Source organism: Pleurodeles waltl, chromosome 4_1 (genome assembly GCF_031143425.1).
Source record: "Pleurodeles waltl isolate 20211129_DDA chromosome 4_1, aPleWal1.hap1.20221129, whole genome shotgun sequence".
In the NCBI taxonomy this organism is placed as follows: Eukaryota; Metazoa; Chordata; class Amphibia; order Caudata; family Salamandridae; genus Pleurodeles; species Pleurodeles waltl.
Genome location: NC_090442.1, coordinates 294,463,878 through 294,474,387, shown reverse-complemented (window position 1 = coordinate 294,474,387; position 10,510 = coordinate 294,463,878). Strand labels below are relative to the sequence as shown.

The 10,510-nt window shown below is 46.5% G+C and overlaps 1 protein-coding gene across 1 annotated transcript in view; it reads left to right on the top strand.

The window, feature by feature from the left end:
• Positions 1–2,038: 2,038 nt before the first annotated feature.
• LOC138287698 (carbohydrate sulfotransferase 1-like) overlaps positions 2,039–10,510 on the top strand; it is a 130,099-nt gene continuing 121,627 nt past the window's right edge. Inside the window, exon 1 of the mRNA XM_069228363.1 lies at positions 2,039–2,437. The gene's annotated coding sequence lies outside the window, so the exon portion shown is untranslated. The remainder of the gene's footprint in view (positions 2,438–10,510) is intronic.

Genomic DNA, 10,510 nt, shown 5'->3' with positions numbered 1-10,510 from the left:
CTAGGGGAACCCACAGCCCACTTCCCCCACCCAGACATCTCGTAAAGCGCACAGAGTCAGCTGAATGACACTGTACTCACCCCCTTGTGGCTGCTGTGATGCCCTCAAGCGCCCATCCCGCTCTGGATATGCCACCGCCAGGATCCGGTATATCAGGGGGGTCATGGTGCGATGGGCACCCCTTCCACATTGGGAGGCCATCCCCAGCTGGGCCTCTGCCGTCTTCTTGCTCCAGCGGCACAGCTCCTCCCATCTTTTGCGACAGTGGGTGCTCCGTCTATGGTAGACCCCCAGAGTCCGCACTTCCTTGGCGATGGCACTCCAAATACCCTTCTTGTGGTGGGCGCTGACCTAGAGGAAAAGTAAATAAGAATGTATTTTACTCCCCCGTCTGGTTATTCTTACTCATTGGCCACAACTTCCCAACCATGCCCTGAAAAACATACACTGACCATCATCACATGCCGGCCACAGCCCCCCCACCCCCGCTCTGGCATATAACCAGTTTGGTTTGTTGTCTCCTCTGAGGATCCAAGGGAGGTCCATGAGCGGCATGTCTCCCTCAGTTATTGAGGATCTCTTTGCAGGAGATTTGTTGAGCTGCAACTTAGGAGGTCCCTTCTACTTTGTTTCCCATTACCTGGTAGTTCAGGGTAGTTGAACTACTCTTTGCATTTCGGTGAATCAACATCAATGACTGAATCTTAAAATGTGGGACCCTGTAATGCCGGACAGTTTATGACTTGCAGATTGACTGAGATGGCTTAAACCCTCTCTTAACGTTCATTCATGTCTGCATCGTGCAATCTTCCAGCTATGGTGATGTTCTACAAGTACCACAACATATATACATTAGGTAGAATAACCACACGTTACATTGTAATGGCGTTTAGGCCATTACTGACGTGGGCCTACTCGCAATTGTGGTGTAGACTGCAAAGGATTTCTAGCACTCTCCCTGACCCAGTGAGTCACCCAGTCATGCTTGTGGATAGACACTAGCACGACTGAGACTAGGTTAAAATCTACGTAGCCTGACATATTTTATTGCCCCATTGAGATGTGTGGTTTGACACCTACAACTAACAGTGCTTAATTTGTAAAAGAGTAAGTGACATGACCAAAGTTCTGCTTCGGGGGTGCAATGAAAAATCGGCGAGCAGATTACCAAGGCTGTGCAGTGTTAATTTGCCTCCAGCCTCTTTAATCCAGTACCAGGCACTGCTGCTTTTTTACCTAACTCTTGCCAGTACCTTGTTTTTCCCTTTGTGCCCATTTTCTCATCTTTTTTTTCACCTATCTGATGAGGAGATATTAGTGCCGGTTCCAAAAGTGACTGCAGGTGGGCCCTGCCAGCTGCCACTGGCTACTAACAATTCCTTTAAATATACATAGAATAGTCTTTGGCTCCCCACGCAGGAGTATTTCCCTCTCACCTCTACTGTATGGTGCATCATTCTGACTTCTGCTGTAGCAATGCATGAAGGACTATTTTACCTATGAAAAGTATACGCAATCATTCCGCTGTTTCTCACATCAAGTTATTTATCTCTTCTATGCCTTACATGAAAAAAACGACTAATTATCCCCCAGCATTGTCAAAGCCGATAGGGCCCGGTTAATGTGCTAAACAGGATGTGTGCATGAACACATGTAAGCAGCATTTGTGATTTCCTGTGTTTAGATGCATTGGGCATTAAAGCTAGACACGGGCTTTGCCAATGCTTGCTTACTATTACTCCTAGATGAAACATCACATCCAACAAGAATACAAGTTTCGTAATTGAAGATGTGCTGCAAATGTAATATATGTCTTAAAGGTATGTGAAAAGGATTTGATGGAAAAAATAAAGTGCACTTAGCAGTCCCCAAAATAAAATAATTTTCAAAGGATTCCTCTGTAATGCTTGAGGACAGAGACTTGTATACAATGCTCCCAGCCACCAGCCGTCTTTGATGATATTCGTTATAAATTATTAATTAGAAGCCTATATGCATGCGAAGTCTGTTAAAGTCCCTGATTGGAGAGAGGCGGCTCGTGCCCGGGATCGCGTTGTTTGCTACAAAACACACTGTGCTTCGTCTCGTGCATTGCTGGCTCCCCGGCAGGCGGGCTCGCGCTACGGCTGCCTTCATTCCTAGAAAAGACACGCGTGCCCTTTATATTTAATCAGGGTGCCGGGAGAGCAGAAAATGTGCAATTACGTGGAGCGCAGGTTGGTCAATCCCCTTTCTGCTCCGTTATATCACATTAAGGGTACTACCCTTCCATTGGCTGCTCCGCGGAGCTTCCTCGCGCAGAGCACTATTTAAATACCACCCTCATCTCTCTCCCTAGCTGTGGGGGAGAGGGATATAAGATGCAGACCTGTAGGAGAGGAGCGGCGCGAGGACTGGAGCGAAGGGATTTCACGCTGATGCAAATGCGGGCGTCAAGGTAAGGAGAATGCCTGACGCGTGGCTGAAGCTGTACTGCATGCAGGGTACAATCCGGGGCTGAATGCAGAGTTGAATTCACCCCGCTGGCTGGTCTTACACAGCGCGCTGTGCAGCAAAAATGAATACAAACACAGGGGCAGGCATGGCTAGTGATTGTGTTTCCAGAGAAGATGGGCTGAGCAATTATGCACAGTGCTGCGAGAGCGTTAATGCATTCTTCAGACCCAGCAGCAAACTTGCCTTTGAATTTGAATTATTTATTAGTATTTCAATATCTGGGCACTACTTGATAGAACATATTGTAGCATCACATACAGTATCTGTTTATTTATTTTTCGTAGTAATGCACCTGGAAACAGTAACTTATCCTTGAATTCGCTTGTGAGTGTTAAAAGTGTAACATGGGAAATAAAGAGAACGCAGCCACACCTTCAGCACATATTTTGTACAGTAGACAAAACCCCGTTTAGCACCAGTCAGTGTAGCTCCGGGGTCACTCTTAATGGCTGGTATAAGCATGCTTTAACTAAGCATCTGCGCCTTCATACCGTGGTACCAGGTGTGTACCGTCCATCGGTCATTAGGTGGACATATCCTCGGCCTATAGACGTAAGCTTGTCCGCCCACAGAAAGATTAAAACATGGAAATAGGATGGACCGGTCTAGTATACCCTGCATCGGCACTCACTGAGACTGGAAGCATCGTTAAACCACGGGCAACTTTCACTCCTGTGACCATCCAGTAGCAACACGCGGTCTCCACAGTGATTGTTTAGGTGCATAGTGTCGTGTCATAGTCACAATAGGGTTCCTAAACGCTTCATCGGGGGGTAGTCAGCACTGTATAAATGCAAATAAAGAGCAATACCATATATTTGGTTACATTTTGATGTTGCTGCATGTTGCGAAAACATCTTGTTGAGCTTGGCACCCACTGAGGACCGCTCAGGGTGCAATGAGAATGGCACGTTTTGCCCTTTGTTCTTCTGGAGTGGAGTTGGCAGTGCTGCCCAGGTTAAAACCGTGCCAAGCGACAAGCATAGGCCTTTTGAACATCCTCATCGCCCTGCCTTGCTGTGGGAGTTGGCAGAAAGCAGGATTAATTAAGAATATGGGACTGTCTGGGATCATGACTGTCGTACCGGCAACTTTAAACATTTTTTTTTCAAGTGGAGACTTCCGCGCTTCCTTATAACTCAGTAAGGGCGGGCCGGGGCGCGGGGGGGGGGCATACTCAATTACAGCCCTGACAGGTACCACATATCACAGGTTAGACTAACGCATTCTAGTGATGTTTCCCGCATCACTACACTAAAATGCATTACTCGCCCATTTATAGCTCCTCGGGAATCATGAGGCGGTTTGTTTAAGATTAAAAGCGGCCGGGGCAGTGCCCCGCATCCCCAGTCAATAATTTGCAGTTTAACTAACCCTCTGCTGGCGTCCTGGGACCCACTCGTGAGTCATGGCTGTAGTGATCCAGCGAGGGTTGTGAGTTGGATACATTTGTTTCTAGCCGCGCGGCAAAACCAAATTGTGCTGTGCTGGGCCGCCCCTTTGGGAGACGCACGTGTGGCAGGCACTGTATGAGTGGGCTCCGGGCGGCCGGCGACGAGTGCTAGCTCTGCAAACATCCAGAGTTCGACCCCACTAAAAAATCTCTGACATGCAGCAGGTGAGGTGCTTATTCCATGTGGTGTTTCAGACAGACTAGAGCGAGGTCCCCAGGCGCAGTCAGCACACGTAGCCCGGAGGCGGCATCAGCGCCTGCACCTCCCCGGGCACAGCAGAGGCAGGCCGGCAGTGCCAGGCTGAGCTCTCCACCCTGGGCTCGGCTACCAGCCCGGCCTCTAGAGACAGTCTGTGAGGACTCCGGAGTCCGCAGCCGCGGGAGGAGCAGATAACAGGATGCGCGCTGGTCTGCGGAAACCCTGGACAGGTACCAAATGTCTGTTTAAAAAAAAAAAAAAAAAAAATATCTGTATTGTAAGGTTAAACAATTAAACAAAACAGGCATTGAAGTCAGAGGCACTTTTTGTAGGTGTGGGTAAATGCCACACCATGTGTCCGGCGACCGCTGCGGAAGGAGGGAAGATTGTGAACTGTGTGTGCACTCGGTGGACATTGTCTCTGCAGACTAAATTTCTGGTGCGTGGCAAAAGGTCAAGAATAGGTGGCTTTATCCAAAGGTCACTGACCTCAGCAAATGCCATGCGACCAGCCCTTTGCTAAGAGCTCACAAGTGCCTTGCACAGCCCTTGTGAGCTCTTAATGCTGGCACAATGCCAGCTGTGCAGGCTTTAATGTCAATGGAAGTAGGAAAAGTGTGTTCCAAAGTTACACTTTATACTCCGTGTTGATTGCCCCCGCATGTAGGATGAGCACAGAGGGTTCGGTAGGCGAGGGAAGACAAAACTGTGTGGCCAAAAGCCAGTGCCCATTTTGTAAGACTAAAGAACATGCATAGTAATTAACAGGAAGAGAAGACCCGGATGTAGGGTAAGGGTGAAATGCATGCTCTCTTCGTACAGCAAAAGGTATGGCATGCACCGCTTTATGGGTATCAGAGTGCTTTAACTGGAATTACAGAAGTGCGGGTACTCAATCTTCAGAGTACCTGTGTGCTCCTGAGAAGTGCCGGTACTCTCCCATTAAATATATTGCAGCAGTTCTCATAGGTGAAGGTACTTTCCCTTCCAATTTGAAGACGTGCAGGCAGGCACTCAGTACCGGACAGTACCTGCCGATTTAGAGCACTGGGTATACAGAGACAAGGTGCGGGTCATGATCGTGGCCTCAACTTTAAGGGTGCTAAACGCTACCTCCTGGGTACTTAGTCCAGTCATCAAAGTATTCAGTGCTTTAAATGGAAAAATATAAGTGCAGGTACTCTGTAATAGAGTACCTGCTTGTTTCTAAGAAGTGCCGGTACTCTACAATTAAAAGTATTACGTTTTTCTTGAGATATGCCGGTACTCTCCCTCTCAAAATAAAAAAGTGCCTGTACTCAGTACCGGAGAGTACCGGCCCATTTAAAGCACTTTAAGTATTCCATAAAAGTACACTGGGTGCGGAGCTAGAGGAGCGCTAGCGATGGGCAAACTACAGCGAAGCTCCGCTTTCCGTCGCCAGCAGCGCCCCTCTTAAGGTCTGTGGCGCTGCTTACCACTTGCGTTCCTTGTCTGTCTGCTTTTTCCGTGGTCCTGTTGTGTAACACGAGCCGGGATCCACTTGGGCGAGCGCCTCGAAGGAGGTTATGTTAGTTTGCCACTCATCTCGTTGCTGAGTGAATTAGGACACAGTGCGCTTTGCAAGTGGCTCGAGAGCAGACCCTTTGACCCCGTTCTGTTCTGCAGCTGTCACGGCTTTGCGCTCGCTGTATGTGACTTTTATTTTTGTCATTGTCCAGCTGTTGTTCTGAGATTCTGTGCTGAGCCGTGACAACTTCCTCAGTCCTGCAGAATTGTATGGAGTTTGTACATGTTCTTCTTTAGTGTATGTTTTAGAAATCCCACCCCAGAGAACCCCCTTGTGCGGCTTCCTCCCGTGAAGGAAGTGCTGCTGTTTTTGGACGCAGGTTTCAGTAAGTGCCAGGAGGAGCGCGTCTACAGAGTGCGCACATTTACAATGCTGTTTACATTACTCTTTTTACCCCCTAAAAATGTTTTGCCCACATTTGATTTTCTGGGCAGTGGCTGGTGTCACCAGAGAGAGAGGGGGGAAGGTTGGAGTTGGGGCGCGGAGACCCCGCCCCTTTCTTCAGCCAGTGATAAGTTCACCGCTTCCATATCTGAATAACGAGCTCTGGCAACTATCTCCGCTAGCGGCATTTGAATGCCAAGGATGGACAGATTAGTTATCAACAATGTGCTAAGAAGCAGAGTCACTGAAGGCATAGCCTACCCCTCGACCCCAGCAAGCAGTGCGACTAAATGCAGGCGTTCCATTGTGTGAGCTAAGTGTTGCACACATGAATTTTGTATTATCAAAGGGTCTAGCCATATTTTTTCAGTGGGTCAGACCCTTTTCCCTGCTGTAGCGTATAAAACCGAAGCAAAGATGCAGGCATATTTCACGATGTTTTCACTGTTATATATGCAAGGAAATACGCTATTCAGGCATAGGCGGCCATTAGAAATTACGTTTTGGAACGAGTGTATATGCTTAGGGAACACGTTTGTGTAATGCTTCTTCCTGCAGGGGCTTGGTGGTTCACAGCAAACTCATTACAAATGTACAAGGCAGACGCCCTACCTTAATTTCCCCCTGAAATCAAGGGAAGTAATCTGAAAAAGACAGCACTTCAGGTAGAGTTCTGAAATGAGCAGGTGGGGATCTGGGAATAGCAATGGATCCAAGTTCATGGTGATTGGGAGAGCCTGCTTTAATTTTGAAGGAACACAATTACACACACATAAAAATAAACACAAACATACACACATCTGCCCAAGTAGTATTTGGTAATCTATTCCAGGAAATATTTGCTGTCCCATACACCTTTTCTTGTCACTTGCTCTCGATAAAGTGTCACACGAGAGACACAGATGTCACTCATAGACCCAGTGAAAACAGAAGTGTCACTCATGCATGCTGAAAACTTGACAGCTATGATGAGAGGACTGACAACTTGGCAGCTATGTGTTTATGTTTCCCTCATCTTCATTGTTTGATTTTGCTTGCAAGAACGTGTCCCTCATAGTCATTCGAATGTCACCATTAATTACAATTAAATTATGAAAATGTCACACATAGCAATCTGAAACCTTGGCAGCTATGCTTAGTTATAAATAATGGAACTTGCATCGAACTGTGCGGATGGTGCTTGAGTGCTTAAGGTGCTTTTGAACTTTTTGATGGACAGTTTTTGAAGACCTTGGCAGCTGAGATGCAGTGTAAGTTGTAAGTTGGAATGCTATTTAGCAATTGTTATTTGTGGGAGCTGATTTCATGTGCTGAAACGCTTTGCTCGATTCTTGTCATCTCCTCTTCCCCCATTGCAGCTGACAGGCGGAACGCGTGTTGCGTGACACTTTGAGGCAAGTCTGGCTTCTTAGCAGCATTTTGAATACTTGTCGTTTTAAAACCATTCTGCTGAGGGTGCATATGAAACAGCAAGTCCCAGAGTGCACAGTGGTGTTGCTCAATGAGCCCAGACTGTGTAGGAATCGCAAATTGGGGGAGGGGGAGCACTCCACGATCATGGCAGCTCAGAGGTTCTGTCTTTGCCTCTGACCTCTCGGGCCAAGAAGAACAGACATATATTTTCAGACCTCACTTGCTCCTGCTGTTGTTGTTGTGTGTTTAATACTCCCATATTTGCTTCTTTTTTTTTTTTTTTTACTGCGGTGCTAAAATCTGAAAAATGGGGAGAACTGGGAGAGAAGATCACGTAACAATCCACAATTGTGCATACAGCCAACCGAACACGCATGCGTGCACCCTCTGAACCTATTACAGTTCCCCGTACGTGAATAACCAGTGCTGCTACTCCTCCACCTACACACACATTACACTGCCCGAGACAGTTTATACAGAACAGAAACCAAAGCGATGCTACTGGCAGGGCACTGAGCAGCCAAGTGTGAGCGATGGATGTTATAGTCCGAACCACCTTGTTAACTTTCCAAAGGCTTATTTTCGTTCCAGCAGACTCTTCCATGTTGTGGCATGCAAGTCCTTGGTACTGCGAGTCCTTAATAAGATTTTACAAGCAAACAATCCATACATTATAACTTTGGATTATTTTCATATTAATTTGCTGCCCATTGTAGGACTAGTAACACCCATTTATACACGCTAACACTCATTAACACCTAAGGAAGATATTGAGGGAATAAGAACCAAGAGTAATTAAGTGCCCTATTGACGCGTTATAGTGGCAGACTTTTTAAGCAACAGAAGAGTAAAATAACATTTTTTAAAAAATATTCATAAGTTTTCTCTTAAACCGGCAGTTTTGATATGTATAACACATGCTTGTACATAAGCAGAAAGAAGGACGCATAGATAGATCCACACACACATGCATCCCTGTATACACTGACATTGATACACACAACCCTCCAGAAATGCGGGCTCCCACTCACACAGACCTACAGACACAGGCACACAGTCCACCAAGTCTAATGGTATTCATGCGCACAGACCTCCAGCCGCCTATATATATATATATATATATATATATATATATATATATATATACATACACACACACACACGAGATACATGCCAACAGACCCCGATTCAGACTCGCACATTTCTAAAGTCAAACAGATCCACACAAGCACCCACTCACAGACCTGCACAGTGACTCACACACCCACTCACTGACCCACACCGGTACTCACCCACTAACAAACCCCTAGCACCACTAGCACATTCACTCACAGATACACACAGGCACTCACACACAGACTCACACAGCCACTCACACTCACTTCTAGCCCTATAACACCACTCGGAGACCCAGTCACAGACCCTCACAGGCACTCACACATCCACTCAAAGACCCGCACAGGCACTCGTGCACCCACTCACAGACCCATAAAGCACTCGCACACCACTCACAGACCCATAGCACCACTCACACACCCACTCACAGACACACACAGGCACTCACACACCCACTCACAGACCTACACAGCTACTCACACACCCACTCACAAACTCATAGCGTCACCCACACAGCCACTCATACATCCACTCACCAACCTATGCAGCCACTCACACACCCACTCTCAAGGTTTACAGGTTACAGTCTGGAAATAAAATTTAATAAAACAAAGGAGTTCACTGAAAAAAACCAAGTTACAGAGGAGCTATAGTTAGTAGGTAGAAATAAGAAAAAAAACCTTAGAAATTCACCGAAGAAAGCAAAGATTACAGGGATGTTATAGTTAGCAATAGAATTAAAAAAACATAGAAATTCACTGAAAAAACAAAGGTTTTGGGGATGTTATAGTTAGGCTCAGATTTTATTCATTCAAAACCATACACATTCAGCAGTTATAGTTTACCTGAATTAACTATTACGCCCCAGCAGTGCATTGCTCATGACCTCACATATTACATCACTCATAACATTGTCAGTGATATCACCGATGACATCACGGATGGCATCTCAAATGACATCATCCACAGAACCACTCACACACCCACTCACACTCTCATACAACCTCCCTTACACCCACTAATACACCCACACAACCACTGACATACCCATTCTCAGACCCATACAGGTACTCACACACCCACTCACTCACTCTTAGAAGCAAGCTCACACAATTCTCTCACTCATACAGCCACTTACACAGCCACTCACTCATCCATAAAAGTATTCACACACTGACCTACACACCCATAAAGCCACTCACACATTCATCCATACTGCTAATCATACCCTCACTTATTCTCTTTTAGAGCCACTGACAGAGCCACTCATGCACCCATATACCAACTCATACACCCACACACTCACCAATAGTCACTCAAACACCCAGTCATACAGACATACAGCCACACAGGCACTGGTTTGGTTACCCATGCAGCTACTTACACATCAATTCACTCACCCATACAACCTCTAACACACCCACTCACTCACGCACCCAGATACTCACACACTTACCCACTTAGTCACACAGATACTAGCACGTACTCACTCACCTATACAATCACTGTCACAAGTGCACACTTATCTGTGCAGTCACTCTCACACTCACTCGTCCATACAGCCACTCACACACCCACTCACTCACCAGTAGAGTTACTCCCACTCACTCACCCATAGAGCTACTCACACTTCCACTTATTCTCACACAACCGATTATTCATTAATACAGCCACACACACCCACTCACACACCAAAACAGCTACTGACAAAGCCATCGCTCATGCATACAACCACTCACACATCCACTCACTTACCAAACAGCTACTCATGATTATCACTCACACACATATTGAAGCACTCACCTACTCACACACATATTGAGATACTCACAGAGCCACTCGAGTGACACGTTGCAAATAGTGTCATTCATGGGTAGTACAGGAAGTACAGTAATTTAAC